The sequence below is a fragment of the Protopterus annectens genome, chromosome 1.part1 (genome assembly GCF_019279795.1).
Source record: "Protopterus annectens isolate FY-2018-M chromosome 1.part1, PAN1.0, whole genome shotgun sequence".
In the NCBI taxonomy this organism is placed as follows: Eukaryota; Metazoa; Chordata; order Ceratodontiformes; family Protopteridae; genus Protopterus; species Protopterus annectens.
Window position 1 is genome coordinate 805,049,305 of NC_056726.1, and position 23,130 is coordinate 805,072,434.

Sequence of the window (23,130 nt, forward strand, 5' to 3'; positions counted from 1 at the left end):
ATCCTGATTATGGAACTCAGCTTGACTCTATACATATTACTGTTAGGGACAAAAAAAAACTTCTATTAATTGTAATTGCAGGGGCCCTAAATTAAAGTCCTCAAAACCTAGTACCAGCAACACTGCTATAGTTGTTCAACTTACAAATAAAGTACATAACAAGAAACATAAGGCTAGAAAGAATACTACTAGTTATACTAGGGTAGTAAAGAGGTGCTCCGGTTTCCTCCCACATCCCAAAGACATGCTGCAGGTGGATTGGACACTCTAAATTGGCCCTAGGTGTGCGTGTGCGTGTGAGTGTGCCTTCTGTGGAAGGTTGGGCGCCGGGCTGGCAACTCGACACCGTAAAACTCCACTGCCATTCAATGTGCGGACAGGTGATCCGCTGTGGCGACCCCTAACCGGGATAAAGCCGAAAGAAGAAGAAGAAGAAGATACTAGGGTAGTAAAGAAGAAGAAGAATAAGGAAAACAAAAATGGTAATAAAAAAGAGCTTTAGGTGATACTTCAAATAAGTCAGAACATATTTTTGATTTGAACAATAGCATTAATTTAGACCACGGTTGTAAAGTCATTACCAAGGAAATATGTGTAGATTTTTCACTTGTTAGACTAGAATCCCTGGTAAAGGAGTTACCAGTTAAGAGACAAACCAGAAAATGGTAATGCCAATGAGGTATTCGTTGTATATCCTGATCTTAATGCTTCCACACACATTGAAGCAGTGACCAATCTCTGTCTCAGCAACCCACAGGTATTAAAAGCAGAAGTTATTATAAGATCCACCAACATCAAGAAAAGGTAAAGAAATAGCAGTGGCAATGGCACTACAGATAAATTTATGCAAAGCATAAACAAAAAGAAAAACATAGGATCTAAAGGGAAAAATAATGGTTGAATTCTTAATGCACATTATATTATTCCATTAGTTAATTATCAAGAGGCGCTTAATAATGACATCTCTGTGTTAAATGAACAACAGAAAGATTTGGAAATCCTACTTTTGAGAGACTTGTGCATTTGACCTACATAAAACAAAATTATATGTGGTTTATACAAGAATAAGATTCCTCTCTGTGCATCAAATACCAAGGTGGCTGCACATTGAGTAACAGCTTAACTCTAGTTCTACCAGTGTGAAAACAGAAACTCACAGAGAAGGCCAATAGACTTTTGTGTTTATGGGTAAATTTCAGTAACTAGCTAGTAAGGATAGTACCTGGATGCCAGGAAAAAAAGAAATGCTAAGCACCTGGAAAAATCAGCTACAAAAAAGAGAGGAAGAAACACTGACTGGGGAAAGTTCTGCAGGTGTTCACAAAAAGCAATGCAACCTCCAGACATGACTTCCAGTAACCTACTGGAAGATATAAGATAACTGCACAAAGATCTGTTTAAAATAAAACATTGATGGAGTACATTGACACAAACAACAAAAGGCTGAAAAAATGGAAGAAGCTTTCAACAGATATTCAGATGAGGTGATAAAGCTTCAACAATCACAGGTTGAAATGAAGAAAAGGCTGGCTGAATATGAGACCACTCAGGAAGAGATGTTTAAAAAAACAACAGAATTAAAGGACAGAGCATATAGGGAAAACCTGATATTTTCAGCTGTACCAGAGAAGCCAGAAGGAAAAGACTGCATTCATTTTATGAAAGCACAAATAAGCAACTGGACTGGTATTCCACAGCAGGAGTTGTTAGTTGAAAGGACATACCATTTGTATGCTTCAAACCTAGCTATGAGAAAGCAACCAAGACCTTTAATAGAAAAGATGCAATCCTACCAGCAGAAGGAGTTGATTCTGTCAAAGGGAAGAAGAGGAGTAAATTAATTTCACTATTCAGGGAATGTCAAGATGCAGATGTGAGATTCAAACTGCTGTACCCAGTAGTCTTCAAGATATTCTTCCCTGGAGGGACAAAATATTTTTTGATGAAGTGCATGCTGATGAGGAAATACAAAAGTTTGTCCAATAAAAAAGTGAGCTGTGACACAGAAATAATTTCTGCTTCTTGTTCTTCTGGTAATAAAGACAACAGAAAGACTCTCCCTCTGGAACCTTTTCCACTGTTTCAATGGAAAATGATGGAGAGAAGAAAGGGAGCATGAAAGTTGACTAAAAGAATCAAGAGTATATTGGAATTGAAGCAGAGACAGGATTTGGGATATGGAGATAAACAGTAATAAAACCAGCAACTTAATGTAGGATTACAATGCAATAATTATATTTGTGAAATATGACAGAACAAGAAAATCTGGAAATATTGGACTTTTTCAGAATTTGTTGGACTTGTGGGGGGCTCTAAAGTATATGCCCTACATCATCTCATTAATGCTTGAAAAATGCTTTGGGGAGGGGAAGAGATGGGAGAAAGTTAACTGTAAGTAAATAAAACATCCTTTTTCTTAATAGTACTACTTTTGTGGCTTATGGTTTTCTTTACATGCTATAAAGTAAAATGGTCTCAATTATTTTTAAGTATAATGGGGATTTTAAACAGGTACTGCTCTTCTTTGTTCCTTCTTTCTTCCTTCTCTATTTCTTCTTGTTCAGTTTTAAGAAATGTAGGCATTACAATGTAAAAAAAACATTGTTAAAAGAGCATGACAAAAGAAAAATTAATGTGCTTTTTCTGATTCTTGCATTGGGGAATAACTGGTTTAAGGACCTTAGATTGAGTTAGTATCAAGTTTAAAGAGAAAACAAGTAAATGAAAAAGAATATTGAATATTATCAGACATTTTCCTAGCAAATGAGTGTATACTTAGTAGCAATTCTGTATCTGGCGCTCGTGTCTCCATGGAAATAATCTGATAAAGAGAAATTGACTGTCTGGCTCTGATGTCTGCATGGAGACAATCTGATAAAGATAAACTGGCTGCAGTCTGGTGGAGAGTGATTGGCTGGGAAAAAGAAAAGAGAAACTGTCTAGGAGATATGTGCTGTGAAAGCATTCATGAATTTTCCCAGCTGGAAGAGCTATAAAGATAAGATAAAACCAGTTAGCACTTAATAGAAGCAAAGGCTGCACCATGTGTTTTAGCATGGCTAGCCTTCCCTTTAGATTAATTCAAGTCTGTGAGTGTTGCTGTCAGTTTGGGTAATTTGTTCCTATTAAAAAGGTAAAACATGAATATTTGATTAGGTACATAGTTTTGTATGTTAGTATTAAATGAATAGGTTTTAGGGGTGTTTGAGGTTTATTTTGTTTGTTTGTTTGAGAGGTTTCAATAAAGCAAAAAGTTTTGTAAGATGTGACATATGCTGAAATGGATATGATAAGAAACAACTGTATAAACGTTCAACCTGCCAAATACTGTATGCATATAATGCAAAAGCTGGAACTAGATATTTAATAAAAAATCTGTTACATATAAAAGGTGGGAATAATAACTTTTTAATACAATGTTTCTTTCTGTAATGTCTTTAAATGTCAATGGTCTCACAGATAAACAACAAAAAAAAGAACAGCAAACTATATTAAAAATGCAGAGTGCAAATAGTTATGTTACAGGAGACACAATTGGAAAGACATGAACATGAATTTGATAAAGAAACATTTTCAGGATGGTTATTCAGCAGAATATCTGAGACAAAGGAAAAGAGGAGTACTTATATTAATTGCAAGGGGAGCTCCAGTAGTAATCAAAGAGGATAAAATAGATAATAATGGCAGATCTGTAGTGCTAAAGGGCTACTGACAAGGGAGGATGATTACATTGACATGTATTTACTTATTTATATTCCACCTAAATTGCTATAATGGAGCTTAAGAAAATTCTGGGAGAAATAATCAGTTTTTAGCAAGGAATATTACTTATAGATGGGGACTGGAATTTGATTTGCAGCAGTGAAGATGTAGCTGGTTGCCCAGAAGGGAAAATATAATAAAAAAGAGTAGCTTTTTGAAGAAATTTATGAAAATATTTGGCATGGAAGATGTGAATTCAGTAACAGGAGTTTGAAGTGAATTTACATATTATTCTCCAAGATATAAAAGCCGTGCTAGGCTAAACAGAATTTACATTTCACTGGAACATATGCATTTAATTGAAGGTCTTGATATGTACCCAATAACTATTTCAGATCATGTGCCAGTAATAACTAAATTAAAAACACAGGGTAATGGAATAAAAATGAGACACTGGCGCTTTCCCACCAATCTGTTGAAAAGAGAGGAATTTAAGGAATGGGTAGTGGAAATTATTTAGGAGCTATTCGAAAGGATAAAAATAACTCCTGAAAATATAACTAGGGAGTGGGATTAAATTAAGGTGGAGTTAAAAATAGGATGGAAATAAAAGAAAGGGAGCATTTATCATTTATCTCTTTAACTAACCCTTATATCCAGCTTGCTCACTCTCTTCTAATAACTTGCCTATCTCCCCCTCTCCCATAGCCTAGGCAAACTTCCCACTCAGGTTAGCCAGCAGCCAACAAACCCCCCCCTCCCATTTATCATTTATCTCTTTAACTAACCCTTATATCCAGCTTGCTCACTCTCTTCTAATAACTAGCCTATCTCCCCCTCTCCCGTAGCCTGCTACCCCCTGTAGGCAAACATTTCACCACAATAAAGTACTGGCCACTAGGTGGTGCCTTACCATAAGCTTTTTGTATATCTATTCCCACAACTATTCTTTACCATACCTCCCTAAGCCTGTTTTTCAGCTTTTACTTTTCACGGACTTACTCTTTCACCTTCTCACCCTTGTCCTAAGGTATCTTTAGTCACATTCTACTCCTCTGACATCCTAACTTTCTTCTTACTAGCCTCACAACTTACTTTTACATTCTCTCACTTTCAGACTTACCTGCAGAATTCTCTCACTTCACAGATTGTCATCCTTGATAGTCCACTCTCTTGTCTCTACTATCCAGTTGTTTTACCTCCCTACAGCTCTAAACTTCTGCTATTTCTCTCTCTTAATACAGTGCTTAATGTACTATAGCTTCTCCACATCTTAGATTATTTTTTAGCTGGGTTTACTATCCCCTACTTACTCTAACTGCTTTAACTCTGTGCTACTCCCCTTAAGCGAATCCTTCCTACCTGATATCAGACCTTACGCTGCATATCTCGCGGCTTGTGTCCCACACCTGTTTTATTGTTTACTCCCCTCCCGCTCTGCCCCAACATTCTCTCTCAACTTATAAATATACCCCATAATTAGGGGACACCATCTTTCTTCTCCTGCCCTGCACCTGGCTGCTGTGCACCCTGCTCGGGCGCTTGACCAACAGTAAGTGAAATAATTGTTTTTTAAGTGGTATGTGAATGTCTGCTTATTTTTAAAAGGATACCTGCTTTTTATCTTTTAACTGATTGCTGTTTTAATGCTTTACTGAGGCCAACGCTGTCGCTGCTAACGCTCACACCTATAAAGCATTATACTCGTGGGACCGTATCTGAAAGCTCTGTGAATGTTTTTTTAGTTAGGATTATCTACTTTCATACTTTTGTAACTGTTTGCTGTGTTAAATATTTGATTATGATCTACGCTCTCGCTGCAAATACTTATACCTACATAGCATTGTGCATGCAGGAATGTAACTAGAGGTTCTACTGCTGCAGATGCAACTTTATTGTGTTTATGCCCTGGTACTTTTTAATCACTCTTCAGACACAAATAGGGTGTTTATTTGAATAGCATTCTGTTAACCTATGAAATACAGCCTGGATATTCATGCTCGCGTAAACACAGTTAGTGTTGTGCACGTGGGACTGCTATAAGTGGCTCTACTGTCTTGTACTGTTAATACATAATTCTTATACAAAGTCTATTCTGCCACTTATTTTTAATCTAATTCTACCTGTAATGTCAATTTTACTCAACAGAAGCATTCTGATAGGTTTTAATTAATTAGTAATTATATAAATATGGAGTAATAAATGGCTGGTGGCATATGACGAAGTCAAACTGTTTTTTTGACGAAAACGCACTTGTTATGTGTTAAAGGCATTTATGGTGTAGTTCTAGTTTGTCATTTTGACTCAATAAAGGATTGAAATTTATTTGGTATCTCCTGCTTCGCTCTTCCAGATTTTGGATTTTTGGTTATTAGTTCACATTTGGTCTGGATTCTGCTTTTTTTCGTCTTATTTGTGGCTACACAGCAGAACAAAGATGGAGAATACCCCGCTTCCTGATCCCAGGGGGCATGACGATTTGGGCTTATCTCATAAGCTGATTGGTCAGCTTATGGAATTGATTGACCTTGTGACGCCCTTAAGCCAATCTTTGTTACAAATGCATGGCGACACGAATAAGTCCAGAGCCTGCAGAACTGAAAGTTTGATTAATCACATAGACAGTGATAACCAAGAAGGAAGGGAGCTTATTGGCGGTACCAGGAACGCCGACAACCTTGTGGATGGTAATGCAGGAACTTTCAACGCCTTACACACACCAAATATTTTTGGATACAATGATGAAAGAACAGAGATCAGTGATGGCTTGGGGCGTGCATTAGGGATGTCGCCTATGCGGATTAGAAACAATTCAGGTACTATGACAAACACTTCTCAAGAAGAAATTAACGTGTGGTTGAAAACTAAATTTGTGTTCAAGTTAAACAGTAACAGTAATGGTTCCAACAAGACAAATAATACCTATGCTGTTATGTTGGACAATTTATCTAAGTTAATGTACAAATACAAAAATTCAAATATTGAAAATGAATATTTAAGGGAATGTGTAAACAGGGAAATTGTCCCTAAGGGACTAAGGGTGTGGAAATTTCCCAACAATGTTGTGGCAGGGTCTGTGTTTCATAAAGAGTTGCTAACAGTATTCAAAAACTGCGGTTTAGATGTTTTAAAATTAATGATTAGAGAAAACACAAGAGTTTTAGAAACTATATACAAAGATATTGATGAAATTGACCAGTGCATTAAAATGATTTAATGTTTACAATTCAGGAAGAGAAAGACAAATATTTTAAGTTAAGAAAAGACATTGATTTTAAGTGTAGCAAAGTAATTAATAGAAAGCTTAAAAAATTAGAAAGAGATATTAAAGATTATAGTAATGATACTAGTTATCCCAAACCACCACACAGAAATAATAATTATTCTGGTGGAGACAGGGTAAATGGTCTTTCTGAACAGAATAAAAGGAGAAATGAGGGGCCCTTTTTAGAGAATGAGTGTGAAAATGAGAACGAAAATTATGATGAAGAGTTTCCACCATTAAGGAGATCAGAAAGGCTTATGAATAAAAAGAGATCTCCACAACCAAATTTTCAATGGAGGGGGGGAGAAGGGGAAGAGAAAGGTATTAATGAATATCCAACCCCCCACGAAAAATAATGGTGAAATAGTTATTACAAATGGAATCAAAAACACTTTTAATAATTTTTCGATATATAATTTTAGTGGTATTGATATAAAAAAGGGGCATTTCGAATTGCTTTCCAAAGGGTTAAAATTTATCCCCTACAGAAAGGGAGATATTGCTAAAACCCTAATGGATATAAAAATGTTTTTAAGGAAGGTGAATTTGAATATTGTAATACAAACCCCATTGAACAAGAATAATGGGAAACTGAGGTGGAAAACTACTTATAACCCCCACTCCACCCTCAATTAAGAAACTTAGAAAAAATAGTAGAACAAGAAGTGAGGAAAGAACAATATAAAAATACTACATATAAAGATAACCTAAGTAAAGAAGAAAGGAATGTTTGTATGACATGAGAAACAACACTAAAATTCGGGTAATGAAGCCTGATAAAGGGGGGGGGGGTGATTATAATGGACAACATCCAGTATGAAAGTAAAATGAATAGTATTTTATGGGAAGATGGAAAATATTCTTGTGTTTCAAAAAATGAAGTTAATATTGCATATCACAAAATTGATGTGGGTTTATTAGATATGGTACAAGAAGAACTTATAGACTTTAATACCTACATATATTTAAAGGTAGACAAACCTAGGATTCCCTCCCTATTTGGGATTCCAAAAATTCATAAAAATGAAATTGACCCACCCTTCAGACCTATAGTTTCTGCTGAAGGTTCTAAAACACACCCTTTAGCCAAATATGGGGACACAAAGTTAAAAAGAATTTGGGTGGAAAGAGAATTGATTCTGAAAGACTCCTGGGATTTATTGGAAGCTATTTCTTATGATTTATATGAGGATGATTTATTATTTGTAACCATAGATATAGTGGATTTGTTTTCATCCATACCTTGGAAAGAAGGCATGGATATGTTTGAAGAAATAGTTTACCAAGATGGTGAGTTATCCCAAAAAGAAAAATTAGTTAATACTTGGTGAATGGAAATGGTTTTGAAGAATAATTTCCTATATTTTAAGGGTGAATGCTTTCAACAAACACAAGGAGTAGCTATGGGAGCAGCATGTGCCCCAACTTTTGCAAACATAGTTTTGGCTAAATGGGAAGAGAAATACATTATTCATACAGAATTCAGAAACTATTGGAATTTATACCATAGATTTTTAGATGACATCATAATTTTTGGAGGGGAGGAAGGGAGAAACTAGAAGAATTTATAGAATACCTAAATAAATCCACTGAATTTTTAAGATTCACACACAAGATTTCGGAAAAAAATGTGCAATACGTGGACATAGAAATTTATAAGGCAAATAATAAGTTTGAATCCAGAGTGTTTAGAAAAGAAACTTATTGTAATTCCTATTTGCACTTTGATAGTACCCACCCTCTTCATTGTAAGAAAAATATTGTGAAGGGGCAGTTTGTGAGGGGGAGTCGGATGACTAGTACAGATGAAGACTTTGAGCTAGAATGTGATTTTTTAGAATCAATGTTTCTTGAAAGAGGATATCCTTTCAAGTTTATTAAGGACATAAGGGATGAAGCAGAAAAAGGTAGAACCAATAAGGTTCCAACCAATTTTAAATAATGGTGGTGGGAACAAAGCAGATAAGGTTAAGAAAGATAGTAATGATTCTAATTATGAACAAGTACTAGCCCTAGAATATAATGCAATAAACAACATCATTAAAAAGATATTTTTGAAAGAATGGGAAAAATTTGTGGTTATTATTGACATAGACAAAATATCTAGCATGCCCCAAAAAGTAATTTACAGGAATTCCGAGAATATAAGGCTGATCCTGGAGAATAAACAAAGGACAAATATAAAAAATAAAATAGGCACTTATAAATGTGGTCACTGCAACCAATGTCATCACCTTATGAATACGGACAGGTTTTACTTGGAAAGTAGAAATAAATGGTTGGTGAGCAGGGGCCTCTATAATTGTGAATCAAAGGGTTTAGTATATATGGCTTTTTGTATAGTTTGTAAATCCTTCTATGTGGGAAAAACTGAAAGAAAGTTGAAAAGAAGGATATATGAACATTGTTATGAAGTGGCAACATGTAAAGACACAAATGCTTTATTCAAACATTTAAAAAAATGTCCTGAAGCAAAATTTACTTTTTTGGTGTTGGAACAAGTTAAAATTGATGGTGGGGGGGACCCTGGGAAGAAAAAATTGAGTTCAGGGAACTGTGGTGGCAACTGACCCTGGACGCAGGAAACCCCCCAGGATTGAACGAGTATCTTTCAATTTTACCTTTATTAAAGTTAAGAACAGCTAAATTATGATTTGTATTATTCATATTGGTACAATCTATAGAAAGTGACAGAATTTAATGTAATTTAATGAGAATAAAATAGGCTTAATACACTGTTTCATAAAGACAAATATGATTAAACATATGAGAGAATCGTATTTATTTATTTATTTTTATTTTAACTGAATATTTTAGCAATGTATTTTAAATTAATGTTATTCATATTAAAAGGAACAATTTTTTTTTATATTGAAAACGAAGGAACTTCGTTTTTTAAGGAATCATAGTTCACAGACCTATTTTTATAAAGTTTTACATGGTAAAGGGAAGGATCCACCCAAAATGAATTATTCATGAATATTTAAATGGAGAGCAAAAAATTTAAATGGAGAAGAATGGCAGTAACTTAATTGGTTGATTTAAATTCAACAGAAACATTCTGATAGGTTTTAATTAATTAGTAATTATATAAATATGGAATAATAAATGGCTGGTGGCATCTGATGAAGTCAAACTGTTTTTTTGATGAAAAAGCACTTGTTATGTGTTAAAGGCGTTTATGGTGTGGTTTTAGTTTGTCGTTTTGACTCAATAAAGGATTGAAATTTATTTGGCATCTGCTGCTTCGTTCTTCCAGACTTTGGATTTTTGGTTATTAGTTCACATTTGGTCTGGATTCTGCTTTTTTTCAATTTTACTCAGCCTGGATTAGCCTTCTTAATGCTCTACAGATACACACAGGAAATGTTTGTGTATACTCCTAATAACCACTTTAAAATAGCTTGGATATCCCATTCTCGCTTAAACATAGTAAGCGTTGAGTACGTGGGAGCTGATGTAAGCGGCTCTACTGCCTTGTACTGTTAATTCATTATTTTGGTGCAGAAGTTACTTTTGCTACTATTTAGCTCTAATTCTCCCTGTAAAGTCATTGTATGGTACCTTGGATAGCCTACATAATGCTCTACAAACACACACAGGGACTTTTGTACAGAATCCTAATAATCGCTGTAATATAGCTTGAATGTTCCATACTTGCTTAAACATAGTAAGCGTTGTGCATGTGGGGCTGCTGTAAGCGCCTCCACTCCCTTGTACTGTTAATTCATTCTTACTGGGCAGAGTTAATTTTGCTAATATTTAATTCATTTTTATTGAGGCAGAGTTGATCAGAGGCCTGCCTGATCCTGAAAAGTTTTTGCTGATGTACTATTGATTTAAAAGCTAATGTCAGTGTATTCATTTTTAAAATAAAAAGCATATGCAGCTCTTTCTTTCCAAGCTATCTGTCTGCATTTTGTAGAGTTTTTAGAGTCATGGTTGTACCTGATTTATACTGTCATCTTAGGCGTTTATATACAAATAGAGTATTTTGATGTTTTATTGAGGTAATTACATGTAACTGTGTCTGTGATAACTCTTTACTTGCTCTCTAATTCTAGTATTGTCTGCCTCACTACCCTTTTCTCTCTTCCTACATTTACAAGCCTGTGATCCAGTACATCCCTATACTAAAACATCAGAATTAACCCTGCTGGACGCCTCTGAAAAATAGCCCAAACTAGGAATTTACCTACCAGCTCCCTGAGAGACCATCCTTTGTTAAAAGACAGTGAAAGTATGTGCTGAAACAGCTACTAGAACATTGTACTAATATTAATGTTTAAAAACTCTCCTAGGTTAGGCAAGCTTCCCACTCAGGTTAGCCAGCAGCCAACAACCCCCCCCCCCCATTTATCATTTATCTCTTTAACTAACCCTTATATCCAGCTTGCTCACTCTCTTCTAATAACTGTCCTATCTCCCCCTCTCCCGTAGCCTGCTACCCCCTGTAGGCAAACATTTTGCCACAATAAAGTACTGGCCACTAGGTGGCGCCTTACCATAAGCTTTCTGTATATCTATTCCCACAACTATTCTTTATCATACCTCCCTAACCGTGTTTTTCAGCTTTCACTTTTCACAGACTTACTCTTTCACCTTCTCACCCTTGTCCTAGGGTATCTTTAGTCACATTCTACTCCTCTGACATCCTAACTTTCTTCTTACTAGCCTCAAAACTTACTTTTACATTCTCTCACTTTCAGACTTACCTGCAGAATTCTCCCACTTCACAGATTGTCATCCTTGATAGCCCACTCTCTTGTCTCTACCCACTCCGTTCCCCCTTCGAGCTCACTCCGCTCCCCTACCCTGCCCCAATTTCCACCCACCCCCAGTGGTCCTAGATTTATTTCTCTAAAGACACACCCCCATTACACCAACTCCAATCACACAAATTACATCATTACCACACCCAGTCCCAATTCTCACAACACACCCACTGATACCTTACCTTTCATCCCCCCTTTTTAATACATACCACCTACTGACACTCCTCCTAACCTGCCTATAAAACCTACCTCAACTTTAATTTCCACCTCACTATCCAGTACTATGTCTAAATCAATCATGCCATACCAATTACATCTATTAATATTGGTCTCACTCTTACCTGCTCTAACCACTACCTATCTCTTAACCTCCTATGAAAAACCTCTTTACTCTACCCTTCTCTACCCTTCCAAACACACTTCAACACCAACATTAGCTATCTCTCCAAACATTCTAAATTTCATTTGCAAACCCAGCTACCTACTAGTTAAATATCACATACTAGTACACATTAAATATAGAAACCTAAAAACTAAAAAATCATTTGACTATTATTGTAAGCCTCGCCAACCTAAACACTTTACACTCCTCCACTCCTTAATTGACGGGGACATTCATCCTAACCCTTGCCCAAACTCTACCCTTACCACTGCAAACTGTAACCAATACAAAACTAGTACCCTACCTCCTACCAAACTGTCCAATTAACTCTCTATTGCTTATCTTAATATACGCAGTATTTGCAATAAAATCGCTCAAGTTCATGCCCTCCTAGATGTCCACCTATTTGACATCTTATGTTTATCAGAAACATGGCTAAAACCTACAATAAAAGACAATGAAATCACCCCTCTAGGTTACAGCATAATTCAACTAGACCGCACAACCAAAAAAGGTGGGGGGGGGGGTAGCAATTCTCTACAAAGCAGAACTACAAGTTAGCACTGTGAATCTTAACCAACCTTTAGATAATAATGCCAAAATAATTATCTCTAAATTCCAGCTTAACACACATAAAGCCATAAATATCTTTTGCGGATATATTCCCCCAGGAAATAACATTAGCTTACTCGAATGTATCCTCAGTTGGCTTTCTTCTAATCTCCCACAAGAAACCATAGTCCTAGGGGACTTTAATATAGATTGGAATTCATGTAGCTGTACAAACCCCACCACCCATATTAACCTTTATGGTTTCTCACAAACTATAAACTCCCCTACCAGAACTAACAGACTTAACAATAAAGATAGTACCTTGGATTGGATACTCACTAATAGTCCTCATCAAACTTACATAACAGGAACTCTTCCAGACAACTTAAGTGACCGTTCACTAATATACATTATCAGACATAAAACCAACGTAACTTTCCCTAACACTTTCAGAACAGTACGCACCAAAAAGCATTTTAACCCTGAGCTGTTCTAAACAGAACTTAAACAATGTAATTGGACACCATTAAAATCTCTCCCTATAAATAAAGCAGTTGAATACTTTAATTCCACATTCTTAAAGATCCTGGACCATCATGCCCCAACACGTTCTACTAGAAATAAAGCTAAACCAGCCTCTTGGCTCTCTAGTAAGCTCTCTCTAAGCAACTAATCCTTCGCAGAAACAAATCATGGGCAAAATGGCGTACTACTAAGAATCCTAGTGATCACCAGACCTTTAGGCAACACAGAAATAATACAAAAAAAGCCATCTTACTAGACAAAAATAACTATTACCTCCAATTACAACAATCCTCTCTCAAGGAACCACAACATTTTGGACTAGCATTAACAGATTTCTATACCCAGGCCAAACTATCACCCCCAACCCAGTAGGCTCTAACCCTGAGAATCCAACACAAACAGCCAATGCCTTTAATTCTTTCTTCACTGACACTATCCAAACTCTTGCTAGCCATCTATCTCCTGACACCTCTAATCTGCCTACTCCCACTACCAACCCACCCCCATTATTTCATTTACAACCAGTGTCCACATCCTATATCTGCTCCCTTCTCCAAAAACTAAAACCAACCACCCCTTCAACTGACAAACTCCCAGCAGAATTCCTGCAAAAAGGAGCTAAAGCTATTGCATATCCCATCTCCATTCTGATAAATAGAACCATAAATGAAAGCACTATCCCATCTATCTGGAAAATTTCTCATATCATCCCACTACATAAAGGTGGGAACTCCAATGACTTTACTAACTGTCGTCCCATAGCTCTACTATCCCCACTTGCAAAAATAATGGAAAAGTGCATTCACAAACAACTTCTTAACCACTTTCTCCATCACAACCTAATAGCCAACTGTCAACATGGATTCAGACCTTTCCACAGTACCACCACTGCCCTGCTATCCTTCACAAACTGTATCAACAAAAACCACAACAAAAATATTCTTTCCTCTGCCGTCTTTGTTGATTTATCTAAAGCTTTTGACATGGTTAATCACCAACTCCTTCTACACATACTAAAATCCCTTTCACTCGACCCTCTATCTATAAATTGGTTCACATCTCACCTTGAAAACCGACAGCAGGCTGTACTCTGGCAAAATAAACTATCTAATCACCTTCCTATCTCCACAGGTGTTCCTCAGGGCTCCATATTAGGTCCACTCCTGTTTTCCATTTACATCAACGACCTTCATTTAGCCATTCCAGTCTCCACCTGCATTCAATATGCAGATGACTCTACTATAATCTGTTCAGCCAATTCCCAAGCTGAACTTCAGTCTCTTACCCAAAAAGCTTTCAATACTGTAGAACAATGGTTCTCTAACCGCTGCCTCCTCCTAAACCCCAAAAAACTAAACTGTTACTCTTCACACCAACCCAAAAGTCCACTCCTTTACATTTCACTCTCACATCCAACAATGGTACTCGTATTTCTCCTGACCCAACCACCAAACTCTTAGGAATTACAGTTGACAACAACCTCAACTTTGATACTCACATTAATACCACAATAAAATTAGTTAACAGAAAACTAGGATCCCTCTACCGAATCAAACCCTTTCTTACACCAGTAGCAAGGACCGCTATAGCCAGAACTCACTTAATCTCAACCCTACTCTTTGCTTCTCCTATATACACCAACCTCTCTAAAAATAACCTCAACAAACTAGCTACATCCTATAACAATAGTGATAGATTTGCTACAAGCTCTCCTTTCAGACCTCATCACTGCCTGAATCTAAAACAACTAGGCTGGCTAGAATTTCTTAACCAGCTTCAATTCCACCAACTTACAATAGCCCATAAGACCCTGTATCAACCCAGCAACACTCCAATACTCTCTAGCCTCATTACACCTTATAATAATCTCAAGAATCTACGCTCCTCAAACAAAATGTTGATTAATACTACCAAATCAAAAAAACTCAACAGCTGACTCCTTGTTTTCTAACGCTGTCGGAAAATTATGGAATCAACTACTGCCTGACCTCACATCTCAGACCTCTCTCTCACTTTTTAAAAGGAATCTAAAACTATTTCTCAATAAACACTGGTTATGCTCCTACACCAACCCTGACTAACTTTTTTCCTTTACTCTAATTTTCATCCATCCTTTACAGTCTTCCCTCTCTACGTTTCAATATACTGTTTTGCATACAAATCTATGTTTACATGTATATTGTACCTTCTTTAGTATATTACCCTTTACAAATTTTTGATTATGTTATTATTTACATTGAGTAATATAATTATGTTCATCTTCAAAAGAAAATGTGTTTTTATAATGTTTTTATGCAACGATTGCTGTTTTTACTTTGTTTCTGTCATAACTTCTATTCATTTTGTATGTTTTCCTGGAGCTTTTCTCCCCGGGGCTCTACTGAAAATGGACGTATCCAGTTAGACTAGCCCAGTCAACAAATGTAAAATAAAAAAAAAATAAATAAAAATAAAGAAGTAACAATAATTATTTAGAGGGACTGACAAATGTTAAAATATTGCAAAATGGGGGAATCTCACAAAACAAGAAGAGGATCAACTGCAGAATGCTAAGCAGAAAATAAGGGATTACCTCAATAATATACACGAGTTTAGAAAGATTGCTGTTAAGCAACTGTTTTTTTTTTTTATAATAACACTAGAGCACAAAAACTTTAAGCACAATGACTCAGGCAACAGAAAGTAGAAAGGGCTGTCACCAAGCTTAGGGAGCCTATAACCTATCTACAGGAAAGTCCCCGGGAATAGATGGTATTCCTGTGGAAGTTTGGAAGCTAGGAGTTAAAAGACTGATAAAGCTCTTGAAGGTTTTGTTTAACAGTAATTTAAAAAGAGGAGAAGTAACAACAATCCTGTACAAAACTTTGAAAAACTTTTGGAATATACTAAAAGTCTTTCCCCTTGATGAAGCCGTTGAGTTCTTCAACTCAATATTTCTTGAGACCCTAAACTAACTAGCTGACAAAAAAAGAGTAAAAACTAACCATGCCATCTGGCTTACTAACCCCACCAAGCAGCTTATGCCTACTAGGGACAAATCATGGAAACTGTGGCAAAAAAAAATCCTTCTGATCTCTTACAATTTAGGCAACTCTGTAATCAAGTAAAGCACCTAGTCATTAATGACAAAAAAAATCACTACAAATGTCTTCAAAATAACCATAAACAAAAACACAAAGAAATTCTGGAACTTTACTACATATCTGCTAAACCCAAGTTCTAAGAACAACCCTGTCCAAATCTAGACAAAAGACCTTTTGAAATAGCCATTCTCTTCTACTCATATTTTGTCAACACAATATCTAATTTCACCGCCACCTTTCCTCAAACTAACTGCAATACTAACTCTGGACTTCCAAACCAGTCTTCACAAAACAACACTACTACCTCTCTGCCTAGCTTTTTTTTCCCTTCCCTATACCTACTGCTACTATAACAAAAGTACTCCTCAAGCTCAAACCTGGCACCAATGCACCTAACCTCTGAATACCTTCAAATGTCAGCAAAATCCATTGCTTACCCTATCAGCATACTTCTTAACAGATCTATCCAAGAGTCCTATGTACCTAGCATCTGCAAAAAAGCATACATTCTCCCCCTTCACAAAGGTAGCAACAGCACAGACATTTCCATTTTTTTGCCCTATTGCTATTCTGTCCCCCATTTCTAAGCTCTTGGAAAAATACAGTCACATTCAACTTCTAAACTATCTACTTCATAATCAAATCCTTTCCCCTAATCAACATGGGTTCAAGCCAGGCTACAGTACTACAACAGCTTTTATATCCTTCATGGAAACAGTTAACCAAGCTCAAGATGCAGGTAAAATTGTATGGGAAGGAAAGAAATAGTGTGGGAAGAAATAGCCAGGGAATTGTTATGGCTAGGCTTGTATAAGCCCTAGGGCCAATAGCCTAGTACCAACCTATGAACCTATGAACCTCACTCTTTCTTGACCTCTCTAAGGCCTTTAATACAGTCTCCCACCCCCTTCTTCTTACAAAATTCTCTAAACTAGGTATCTCCTCCCAACCATAAATTGGCTCTCTAACTCACAAATAGACAACAATCTACCAAATGGCAGCACTCTTTCTCTGAATTCCTTAACACAACCACAGGTGTTCCCCAAGGTTGCCTACTAGGCTCTCTTATTTTCAGTATTTTTATCAACAACTTCCACTCCACTCTTAGTCAAGGTACTGTAATACAATATGGAGATTCAACCATCATCTGCTCTGCCATCTCCATAGCTGAACTTAAGTAAATTACACAAAACACTTTTACATCTACTGAAACCTCAATGACCAACAGCCATCTTGCCCTCAACCCTAACAAACCAAACTCTCATTATTTACCCCTAAGAAAACCACTCCCTTAAACAAGACTGAATTCACTATACACACCTAACATTTGACCTGCATTTACACAATAGTATTGAAAAACACATCAAAAATTGGGTATCATCTACAGACATAAACACTTCCTTAACCACTCTTAAAAACAAACCCTTGTCTGAACCTTTCTTCTACCTTGTCTCTTATATGGTGCACCTCTCCTTACCAATATCCAGTCCTCTCTGAAATGGAAGCTTGAGACCTGTTACAATAAAATTGCCAAGTTCGCAACTAATGCAAAATATTTCTCCCATCACTGTTCCTCCCTACATTTACTAAACTTGCTTGAACTCCCACATTACCTCACATACTTACAATTAGCACATAAAATTATCTTCAAACCATCGGACTGCCCAGCCCTTACTTCTGTACTTACTCACTATCACCCAAATAGGCTTCTCAGATCAGAGTACCAACTTCTTCTGAAAGTGGAAAAAACAAACCTTTCAGATGACCAGATACTCTACTCTTTTTCTATTGCAAAATAGAGGAATGCCCTCCCATTACCAATAAGGATCACCAGTAATGCATCTTCCTTCAAAAGGTCTCTATGACAACACCTCTCCACTCTTTGGCACTGCACATGTACCAATACTGCACCTCTCAAAACCCAATTCCCTAGTTTACCATTACTATCGCTTTTATCTACTTACTCCCTGTCAATTCAAACTCTTCTACCTACTAGTATGACTGATCATAAAATATATAATTTAGGCCCTCTATATTGTAATATCTATTTGATAACAATATTGAGTTCTATGTGCTTGACATGCACTCCTGTTTTATTTCTGAGTGATATGATTACAGGCTTGCTCATGCTTTACATACAGATTCATCTTCAGATCTTACCTTCACAAGTTGTTAATATCCTTACTAAGTTTACTAGATGTTAAGTTATTGCCATGTTATTTTAGTATACTTAACAGTGACATCTGACCTGTGTATTCAACTGCATCTCTTACACTGTACTGTAGTTAGTGTAATTAATTTAGTTGTCAATGTCAAGCTTTTACCTTTGTTTATTCAACTGTGACTCTCAAATTATGTTGACATCTGACCTGTGTATTTAACTGTATCTCTTACATTGCACTGTAATTAATGTAGTTGTCAATGTTGAACTGGCCAGGAATGGCTGCAGATGGTAATATCATCTAGGTAAGCAAGGGCAAACCCTCCTGCTCCTGCTAGGATATTATCCACCAGCCTCTGGAAAGTTGCTGTGGCATTCTTCATCCCAAAGGGCATCTTTGTGAACTCATACAATCCAAAAGGAGTCACAAAGGCTAACTTCTCTCTAGCGCTGAGAGTCAAGGGCACCTGCCAGTAACCCTTGGTAAGATCAATGGTTGTAAGATACTTAGCCCCTCCCAGCTGCTCTAGGGCCTCGTCTGTCCTAGGCATGGGGTAAGCATCTGACTCTGTGTGACTATTTAATTTCCTGTAATCCACACAGAACCTGGTGCTGCCATCCGTCTTTGGCACCAGCACCACTGCTGAGGCCCAGGGACTGATGGACTCTTGAATCACCCCTAGTTCTAACATCTCCTGTACCTCTTCCCTCAGAGTCTGTTTGACTCTCTCAGGCACCCTATAAGGGGCCTGGCTAATAGGCCTTTGGGGTCCTGTATCAACCTGGTGCTGCGCCAGGAGGGTGCTCCCTGGTTTTCCAGTGAACATGTCCCCAAATTCCTGCAACACTGCTTGGATTTCTTGAACCTGGGTAGGAGATAGCTGCTGGGACATTGCTACCCCTTCCATCTAGGTGTCAGCCCGAGCCTCACTAAGGAGATCAGTCCCCAGATCTCCCTCAGACTCCTCCTGCAATACACTTCAAATGCTCAACACAAGGGCCTCCCTTTCATGGTAAGGTTTCATCATGTTAACATGGTACAATTTGTGCCCCTGCTGTCTGCCTAGCACTTCCGCCATGTAATTAACATCACTTACCTTTCTTACCACCTTGTAGGGTCCATCCCAAGCTGCTTGCAGCTTGTTGTGCCTGACAGCAATGAGAACCATTACCTGCTGCCCTACAGCATATTCTCTACCTCGAGCATTCCTGTCATACCACACCTTTTTCTGTTGCTGGGCTTCTGCAATGTTCTCCTGGGCCAAGCCCATGAGTTCCCTGAGTATTGTCCTGAGGTTTAGGATGTATGCCACAAAAGACTCCTCGTGAGACTCACACTCACCTTTCCACTCATCTTGAATTCAATCTAGAGGTCCCCTCCCCTATGCCCATACAGCAACTCACTCAAAGGGTGAAAAACCTGTGGATTCCTGGGGAACTTCTCTGTAAGCAAACAACAGATGGGGCAAATATTTGTCCCACTCCCTCTTAAACTGATCTGCAAATACCCGTAGTATGGACTTGATTTTAGAGTTTAACCTCTCAACAAGACCATTAGTTTGGGGATGGTAGGGGATGGTCTTCATGTGCTTCACCCTACAGGATTTCCACAGACAAGCCAGCAGGTCTGACATGAAATTGGCACTTCAGTCAGTCAGTATTTCTTTTGGGAAACCTACCCTGCTGAAAATCTCTAACAAAGCATTTGCCACCTTCTCTGCCTCAATGGAGGACAGAGCCACTGCTTCAGGGTATCATGTAGCATAATCCACTACCACTAGGATATACTTTTTCCCTGTGGAACTTGGGGTACTCAGAGGACCCACAATATCCATAGCTATCCTCTGAAATAACTCCTCAATCGCAGACAAAGGCATCAAAGGAGTTCTCACCTTGTCTCCTGCCTTGCCTACCTTTTGGCACTGTTCACAGGTCCTGCAGTACCCTGTTACATCTCTGGAAATTCCATGCCAATAGAAGTTTTGCATAATACGCCTCTTTGTATGTTTTATGCCCATATGACCTGCAAAGGAAATATCATGAGCTATGGACAGAAGCGGAAGATGGTAAGCTCTAGGCACTACCAACTGCTGTACTCTCTCACCTTCTAGCCCTCCCTCAGGGGTCCACTCTCTGTATAGTAACCCTTTGTCCCAGTATACAGATTTGCCCCTTCCCTTGAGAATCAGGTGCCTCCCTAGCTACCTGCCTCAGGCCTTGCAATGTAGGTTCTGAGAGTTGAGCTTGTCTCAACTCTCTCCTTATAACCCTTCCCAGCTCCTCTTCCACAGGACGTCTGGCATCCTCTGACAGTGGTGCCTCACTGTCAGCCTGGGTACTACTTCTCACCTCTACCATTGCAGTCACTCTGTCCAAGGGAACATCAGTACCCACAAGCAGCTGTGGCTCACATTCAGTTTCACTGCTACAGTGTAGCTCCCTCCCTGAAGCAACCACCTCAGCAGACCTGGCTGCAAGTATGCTGTATGTCTGGGTCTCCCCCAGGCTACCAGCCCCACATGGTTGTCTCCAAGCCTCACTGCATTTAACTGCATGAGTACATAGTACTGTCTCATCCAAATCCTTCCCTCTAAGGCCATCTGCAGGAGGGTAGTTTCATACCCCAGTTGTCTCAAGACAACCCACTATTGGCATTTTGTCTTTCCCACTTACTGGCTCCCTCACCTTTGGTTCTCCACCTTGCCTCCATGGACACCTGTATGCCACATGGCCCCACTGGTTGCCTTCAAAACATTTAACCCTAGCTCCAGGATGTGTACCTGGACTAGTGTCTTCCCCTGCTACTGGCAGATTCTGCTGGGGAAGTCTGTGCTGCCCACCATGGGTTCTTTTAGACCCATGAGCAGTACTGGGGGTCCCCTTCCTGTGCAGGGCTGCCCTGCTGGTCAGGTATAGGTCTCCCTTCTTCCCCAACTCCTCTGAAGTAGCACATTGTCTATCAGCTAACCAGATCCTCATGTCCTCAGGCAAAGTGCTAAGGGCTTGTTCCCTCACCAAAAGGTCTGCCAGCCCTTCAAAAGTGGTGACCTGACATCCACTCACCCAGCTATGAAAATAAGTGCTCAGTTCAGCAACATATTCTCATACATTTTCATCTGCCCTGGGTCTATGCTCACAAAGCTTTTTCCTATACATTTCAGGTGTTAGCTTAAAAAATTCTAACAAACCTTTTTTACAGCAGTAAAATCAAAACAGACAGAGTCAGGCCTTTTGTGATATACAAGTTACAGCTTTCCCATGGAGTAAGGGGGTCAGGAACCGTACCCAGAGCCTTTGGTCAACACTATACTGTTTGAATACGCTTTCAAACATGTGAATGAAACTATCAAAATGATCCCCCTCTTTAAATTGCGGAAGAAATTTACTGACCTGTTGTGCTTCTGGGGTCTAGATACTCCATTCCCCATTACCTCCATGACTCTGGTGAAGAGTCAGCATTTCCCTTTCATGCTTCCTCTGACGCTCCTTTTCTTCAGCTTCTATCTTCAAATGCCTGGCCTCCAACTCAAGTCTCTTTAGCTCCAGCTAGATTTTTAAGTCCACTGCAGAAAGGTTGAGCTGTCCATTCTCCGAGGATATTGGGATGTTGTCTGGTCCCATGGATGCTGTGTTTTTGGCTTTAGAGAGTGCAGCTTTTACCTGCGTAGTTGTGATTACAGGGACTCTGCATTCTTCCTGTATAGATATGGGCCCTTTAGGGGGTGTGAGAGGGGTAAAGTTAGCACTGAACCTATCTGCCAGGATGTTGGCAATATCAGTTGATGCTGTAATTTTCATGCCTTTGTGCTGTAACTCAGAGCAGATCTGGGTGTTGCCATCTAGATTCTTGACATAGCTATAGAATGCTTTGTGGTTGTCCTTGGATTTAGTGGCAATTTTGTTTTCATAGCTAGCTTTGGAAGATCTTATAAGGGATTTCAGCTGCTTACTGAGGCTGACCAGGGAGTTCCTCCACTCATGGGATTTTACTCTCATTTGCAATGGTTTCTTCCTTCTGTTGTATATTTTGTTTATGGCAGGGGACCACCAGATTGGCTTCCTTTTTTTGGAGTGTAGCATCTTGGTTCTGTTTGGGATAGCACGATCCATGCACTCGTGTAAGTGCTTATAGAGTGCATTTGTGTAGGATTCAGCAGTTGTAACTGTATTGTCCATCTGCATGGGTGTCATGAAGTTCAACACTTTTGTCATAAGATGCATGAAGTTGGCTTTGGAGAATTTTTTTACTGTGGTTTCCTTAATGGGGGGTGGGGGCGGGATGTGGATATCAAGGGTGATAACCTTATGGTCAGATCGGACCAACGAGGAGTTGACTTCAGGTGTGGAACACCAGTCACTCATGTTGGTATTGACTAAGTCTAGGGTATTGTTGGCCCTGGTGGGGGTGTGGATAAGTTGATCTAGGGCATTGGAGTTTATGAATTCCAGAAAGCGTTGAGCTAAGGAGTTGGTACACAAGTAGTTTTCCCAGTTAATGGTGGGGTAGTTGAAGTCACCCATTATTAGGGTGTTTGGTTGAACCCTAATATTTTCCAGTACATCAAGAAAAGAGGAGTGGGAATCCTGGGGCATGGTGGGGGATCTGTAACAAGCTACAATTTGGATTGCAGTTTTGCCCAGAGTTAGTTGCACTTGGATAACCTCGGATGCATTATGGTGAGCAA